Source organism: Mixophyes fleayi, chromosome 10 (genome assembly GCF_038048845.1).
Source record: "Mixophyes fleayi isolate aMixFle1 chromosome 10, aMixFle1.hap1, whole genome shotgun sequence".
In the NCBI taxonomy this organism is placed as follows: domain Eukaryota; kingdom Metazoa; phylum Chordata; class Amphibia; order Anura; family Limnodynastidae; genus Mixophyes; species Mixophyes fleayi.
Genome location: NC_134411.1, coordinates 16,065,791 through 16,072,309, shown reverse-complemented (window position 1 = coordinate 16,072,309; position 6,519 = coordinate 16,065,791). Strand labels below are relative to the sequence as shown.

The following is a 6,519-nucleotide window of genomic DNA, read 5'->3' as shown; positions in this document are numbered from 1 at the left end:
TTCAAACTCAACTCCTGTTATTTATTGTCAGTCTTTTCATTAAGGACACTCATGCAAACATTTAGTGAACTCTATCACTCTAATATCAGCATAAGTCATGTTATTAACCAGCTATATCAGATATGAATTTGTGTCTGTGATGGTGCACCATCATGGTAGAGGTAGTTCAAAAATATATTTCAACTGAAAGTAGTATAAATGATCATCAAGCAAAGGCTCAGTTACGAGTGGATTTATATCCAGTCCCTGTGATAACGATGAGAATCTAAATAGGTAAAATGCATTCACTTCAAAGCTAGATAACTCACTACATTTCAATTTAACATCAGTCTAAAAGGAGTTTCTCCAAAAAATGTTCGAAAAAGACGCAGTCTGAAAAATAAGTAGGACGAGGTGGCCGAGTGGTTAATGCTAATCCATTGTGCTCTGCACGCATGGGTTCGAATCCCATCCTCGTCGTCCTGAGTTACCTGCAAATTTTATTCAAAACGGCCCCAACGGGCTAAAAAAGAAGAATATGTTCGAAGAAATCAAATCCAATCAAAATCCAATTCTACCCAAAATTGATAGAAGTGAAAACAGTATTTAACCTCCAAGATTACTCAAGTAACATAAAGATTTCCTTTGTAGAAATAAAATGCTTGACACTATTTTGTAGGTCCCATGGAACTGAAAACTACATTTTTCCCTGCATTCTACCTTGACCTTAAAAGTGATTGATTTCTAATTGATCCTGAGAAAGTAACTTTCTAATACACATTTTTCAGCAGCTATTATACCAGTGCCTTATGTCTGGAATCTTCTTGGGATTAAAGAACCAGACTTTTCCTTGAAAACCGATTGTTTTGAAGTGATATACTGCACATCTATTGGGCAGTACAAGGTGTGTTGCAAATCCACCCTTCACAGGTTAGTTACTGCCATCTAAATATGCTGTTGTATAATGATTTCAGAGTCAAAAAGCAAGAAGATGAACAAAGTTGCATCAGAATCTAGTCCATTAAGGAAGTGTAGTTGAAGACGGAATAATGGAAGTTGGCATGTCATATTCATGGATGACTGTCTTTTTTTCTTCTACAATGGCAGCAAACATCAAATTGTGATGTTGAAAGACACAAATAAAGGATCTGCTGAGATTCAAACTCAACTCCTGTTATTTATTGTCAGTCTTTTCATTAAGGACACTCATGCAAACATTTAGTGAACTCTATCACTCTAATATCAGCATAAGTCATGTTACCAGCTATATCAGATATGAATTTGTGTCTGTGATGGTGCACCATCATGGTAGAGGTAGTTCAAAAATATATTTCAACTGAAAGTAGTATAAATGATCATCAAGCAAAGGCTCAGTTACGAGTGGATTTATATCCAGTCCCTGTGATAACGATGAGAATCTAAATAGGTAAAATGCATTCACTTCAAAGCTAGATAACTCACTACATTTCAATTTAACATCAGTCTAAAAGGAGTTTCTCCAAAAAATGTTCGAAAAAGACGCAGTCTAAAAAATAAGTAGGACGAGGTGGCCGAGTGGTTAAGGCGATGGACTGCTAATCCATTGTGCTCTGCACGCATGGGTTCGAATCCCATCCTCGTCGTCCTGAGTTACCTGCAAATTTTATTCAAAACGGCCCCAACGGGCTAAAAAAGAAGAATATGTTCGAAGAAATCAAATCCAATCAAAATCCAATTCTACTCAAAATTGATAGAAGTGAAAACAGTATTTAACCTCCAAGATTACTCAAGTAACATAAAGATTTCCTTTGTAGAAATACAATTCTTGACACTATTTTGTAGGTCCCATGGAGCTGAAAACTTATTTTTTCCCTGCATTCTACCTTGACCTTAAAAGTGATTGATTTCTAATTGATCCTGAGAAAGTAACTTTCTAATACACATTTTTCAGCAGCTATTATACCAGTGCCTTATGTCTGGAATCTTCTTGGGATTAAAGAACCAGACTTTTCCTTGAAAACCAATTGTTTTGAAGTGATATACTGCACATCTATTGGGCAGTACAAGGTGTGTTGCAAATCCACCCTTCACAGGTTAGTTACTGCCATCTAAATATGCTGTTGTATAATGATTTCAGAGTCAAAAAGCAAGAAGATGAACAAAGTTGCATCAGAATCTAGTCCATTAAGGAAGTGTAGTTGAAGACGGAATAATGGAAGTTGGCATGTCCTATTCATGGATGACTGTCTTTTTTTCTTCTACAATGGCAGCAAACATCAAATTATGATGTTGAAAGACACAAATAAAGGATCTGCTGAGATTCAAACTCAACTCCTGTTATTTATTGTCAGTCTTTTCATTAAGGACACTCATGCAAACATTTAGTGAACTCTATCACTCTAATATCAGCATAAGTCATGTTATTAACCAGCTATATCAGATATGAATTTGTGTCTGTGATGGTGCACCATCATGGTAGAGGTAGTTCAAAAATATATTTCAACTGAAAGTAGTATAAATGATCATCAAGCAAAGGCTCAGTTACGAGTGGATTTATATCCAGTCCCTGTGATAACGATGAGAATCTAAATAGGTAAAATGCATTCACTTCAAAGCTAGATAACTCACTACATTTCAATTTAACATCAGTCTAAAAGGAGTTTCTCCAAAAAATGTTGGAAAAAAACGCTGTATAAAAAAAAAGTCGGACGAGGTGGCCGAGTGGTTAAGGCGATGGACTGCTAATCCATTGTGCTCTGCACGCATGGGTTCGAATCCTATCTTTGTCATCCTGAGTTACCTGAAAATTTTATTCAAAACGGCCCCAACGGGCTAAAAAAGAAGAATATGTTCGAAGAAATCAAATCCAATCAAAATCCAATTCTACCCAAAATTGATAGAAGTGAAAACAGTATTTAACCTCCAAGATTACTCAAGTAACATAAAGATTTCCTTTGTAGAAATAAAATTCTTGACACTATTTTGTAGGTCCCATGGAACTGAAAACTACATTTTTCCCTGCATTCTACCTTGACCTTAAAAGTGATTGATTTCTAATTGATCCTGAGAAAGTAACTTTCTAATACACATTTTTCAGCAGCTATTATACCAGTGCCTTATGTCTGGAATCTTCTTGGGATTAAAGAACCAGACTTTTCCTTGAAAACCGATTGTTTTGAAGTGATATACTGCACATCTATTGGGCAGTACAAGGTGTGTTGCAAATCCACCCTTCACAGGTTAGTTACTGCCATCTAAATATGCTGTTGTATAATGATTTCAGAGTCAAAAAGCAAGAAGATGAACAAAGTTGCATCAGAATCTAGTCCATTAAGGAAGTGTAGTTGAAGACGGAATAATGGAAGTTGGCATGTCATATTCATGGATGACTGTCTTTTTTTCTTCTACAATGGCAGCAAACATCAAATTGTGATGTTGAAAGACACAAATAAAGGATCTGCTGAGATTCAAACTCAACTCCTGTTATTTATTGTCAGTCTTTTCATTAAGGACACTCATGCAAACATTTAGTGAACTCTATCACTCTAATATCAGCATAAGTCATGTTATTAACCAGCTATATCAGATATGAATTTGTGTCTGTGATGGTGCACCATCATGGTAGAGGTAGTTCAAAAATATATTTCAACTGAAAGTAGTATAAATGATCATCAAGCAAAGGCTCAGTTACGAGTGGATTTATATCCAGTCCCTGTGATAACGATGAGAATCTAAATAGGTAAAATGCATTCACTTCAAAGCTAGATAACTCACTACATTTCAATTTAACATCAGTCTAAAAGGAGTTTCTCCAAAAAATGTTCGAAAAAGACGCAGTCTGAAAAATAAGTAGGACGAGGTGGCCGAGTGGTTAATGCTAATCCATTGTGCTCTGCACGCATGGGTTCGAATCCCATCCTCGTCGTCCTGAGTTACCTGCAAATTTTATTCAAAACGGCCCCAACGGGCTAAAAAAGAAGAATATGTTCGAAGAAATCAAATCCAATCAAAATCCAATTCTACCCAAAATTGATAGAAGTGAAAACAGTATTTAACCTCCAAGATTACTCAAGTAACATAAAGATTTCCTTTGTAGAAATACAATTCTTGACACTATTTTGTAGGTCCCATGGAACTGAAAACTACATTTTTCCCTGCATTCTACCTTGACCTTAAAAGTGATTGATTTCTAATTGATCCTGAGAAAGTAACTTTCTAATACACATTTTTCAGCAGCTATTATACCAGTGCCTTATGTCTGGAATCTTCTTGGGATTAAAGAACCAGACTTTTCCTTGAAAACCGATTGTTTTGAAGTGATATACTGCACATCTATTGGGCAGTACAAGGTGTGTTGCAAATCCACCCTTCACAGGTTAGTTACTGCCATCTAAATATGCTGTTGTATAATGATTTCAGAGTCAAAAAGCAAGAAGATGAACAAAGTTGCATCAGAATCTAGTCCATTAAGGAAGTGTAGTTGAAGACGGAATAATGGAAATTGGCATTTCATATTTATGGATGACTGTCTTTTTTTCTTCTACAATGGCAGCAAACATCAAATTGTGATGTTGAAAGACACAAATAAAGGATCTGCTGAGATTCAAACTCAACTCCTGTTATTTATTGTCAGTCTTTTCATTAAGGACACTCATGCAAACATTTAGTGAACTCTATCACTCTAATATCAGCATAAGTCATGTTACCAGCTATATCAGATATGAATTTGTGTCTGTGATGGTGCACCATCATGGTAGAGGTAGTTCAAAAATATATTTCAACTGAAAGTAGTATAAATGATCATCAAGCAAAGGCTCAGTTACGAGTGGATTTATATCCAGTCCCTGTGATAACGATGAGAATCTAAATAGGTAAAATGCATTCACTTCAAAGCTAGATAACTCACTACATTTCAATTTAACATCAGTCTAAAAGGAGTTTCTCCAAAAAATGTTCGAAAAAGACGCAGTCTAAAAAATAAGTAGGACGAGGTGGCTGAGTGGTTAAGGCGATGGACTGCTAATCCATTGTGCTCTGCACGCATGGGTTCGAATCCCATCCTCGTCGTCCTGAGTTACCTGCAAATTTTATTCAAAACGGCCCCAACGGGCTAAAAAAGAAGAATATGTTCGAAGAAATCAAATCCAATCAAAATCCAATTCTACTCAAAATTGATAGAAGTGAAAACAGTATTTAACCTCCAAGATTACTCAAGTAACATAAAGATTTCCTTTGTAGAAATACAATTCTTGACACTATTTTGTAGGTCCCATGGAGCTGAAAACTTATTTTTTCCCTGCATTCTACCTTGACCTTAAAAGTGATTGATTTCTAATTGATCCTGAGAAAGTAACTTTCTAATACACATTTTTCAGCAGCTATTATACCAGTGCCTTATGTCTGGAATCTTCTTGGGATTAAAGAACCAGACTTTTCCTTGAAAACCAATTGTTTTGAAGTGATATACTGCACATCTATTGGGCAGTACAAGGTGTGTTGCAAATCCACCCTTCACAGGTTAGTTACTGCCATCTAAATATGCTGTTGTATAATGATTTCAGAGTCAAAAAGCAAGAAGATGAACAAAGTTGCATCAGAATCTAGTCCATTAAGGAAGTGTAGTTGAAGACGGAATAATGGAAGTTGGCATGTCATATTCATGGATGACTGTCTTTTTTTCTTCTACAATGGCAGCAAACATCAAATTGTGATGTTGAAAGACACAAATAAAGGATCTGCTGAGATTCAAACTCAACTCCTGTTATTTATTGTCAGTCTTTTCATTAAGGACACTCATGCAAACATTTAGTGAACTCTATCACTCTAATATCAGCATAAGTCATGTTACCAGCTATATCAGATATGAATTTGTGTCTGTGATGGTGCACCATCATGGTAGAGGTAGTTCAAAAATATATTTCAACTGAAAGTAGTATAAATGATCATCAAGCAAAGGCTCAGTTACGAGTGGATTTATATCCAGTCCCTGTGATAACGATGAGAATCTAAATAGGTAAAATGCATTCACTTCAAAGCTAGATAACTCACTACATTTCAATTTAACATCAGTCTAAAAGGAGTTTCTCCAAAAAATGTTCGAAAAAGACGCAGTCTAAAAAATAAGTAGGACGAGGTGGCCGAGTGGTTAAGGCGATGGACTGCTAATCCATTGTGCTCTGCACGCATGGGTTCGAATCCCATCCTCGTCGTCCTGAGTTACCTGCAAATTTTATTCAAAACAGCCCCAACGGGCTAAAAAAGAAGAATATGTTCGAAGAAATCAAATCCAATCAAAATCCAATTCTACTCAAAATTGATAGAAGTGAAAACAGTATTTAACCTCCAAGATTACTCAAGTAACATAAAGATTTCCTTTGTAGAAATACAATTCTTGACACTATTTTGTAGGTCCCATGGAGCTGAAAACTTATTTTTTCCCTGCATTCTACCTTGACCTTAAAAGTGATTGATTTCTAATTGATCCTGAGAAAGTAACTTTCTAATACACATTTTTCATCCGCTACTATACCAGTGCCTTATGTCTGGAATCTTCTTGGGATT

At 35.8% G+C, this 6,519-nt stretch overlaps 4 non-coding genes across 4 annotated transcripts; all 4 read left to right on the top strand.

The window, feature by feature from the left end:
• The first annotated feature begins 1,519 nt into the window (after positions 1–1,519).
• Positions 1,520–1,601, top strand: TRNAS-GCU (transfer RNA serine (anticodon GCU)). Its single transcript has one exon. It is a non-coding gene; the product is annotated as a tRNA-Ser (tRNA).
• A 1,064-nt stretch (positions 1,602–2,665) lies between these two features.
• Positions 2,666–2,747, top strand: TRNAS-GCU (transfer RNA serine (anticodon GCU)). The gene has a single exon. It is a non-coding gene; the product is annotated as a tRNA-Ser (tRNA).
• Positions 2,748–4,943: 2,196 nt separating this feature from the next.
• Positions 4,944–5,025, top strand: TRNAS-GCU (transfer RNA serine (anticodon GCU)). Its single transcript has one exon. It is a non-coding gene; the product is annotated as a tRNA-Ser (tRNA).
• A 1,060-nt stretch (positions 5,026–6,085) lies between these two features.
• TRNAS-GCU (transfer RNA serine (anticodon GCU)) lies at positions 6,086–6,167 on the top strand. The gene has a single exon. It is a non-coding gene; the product is annotated as a tRNA-Ser (tRNA).
• Positions 6,168–6,519: the final 352 nt, after the last annotated feature.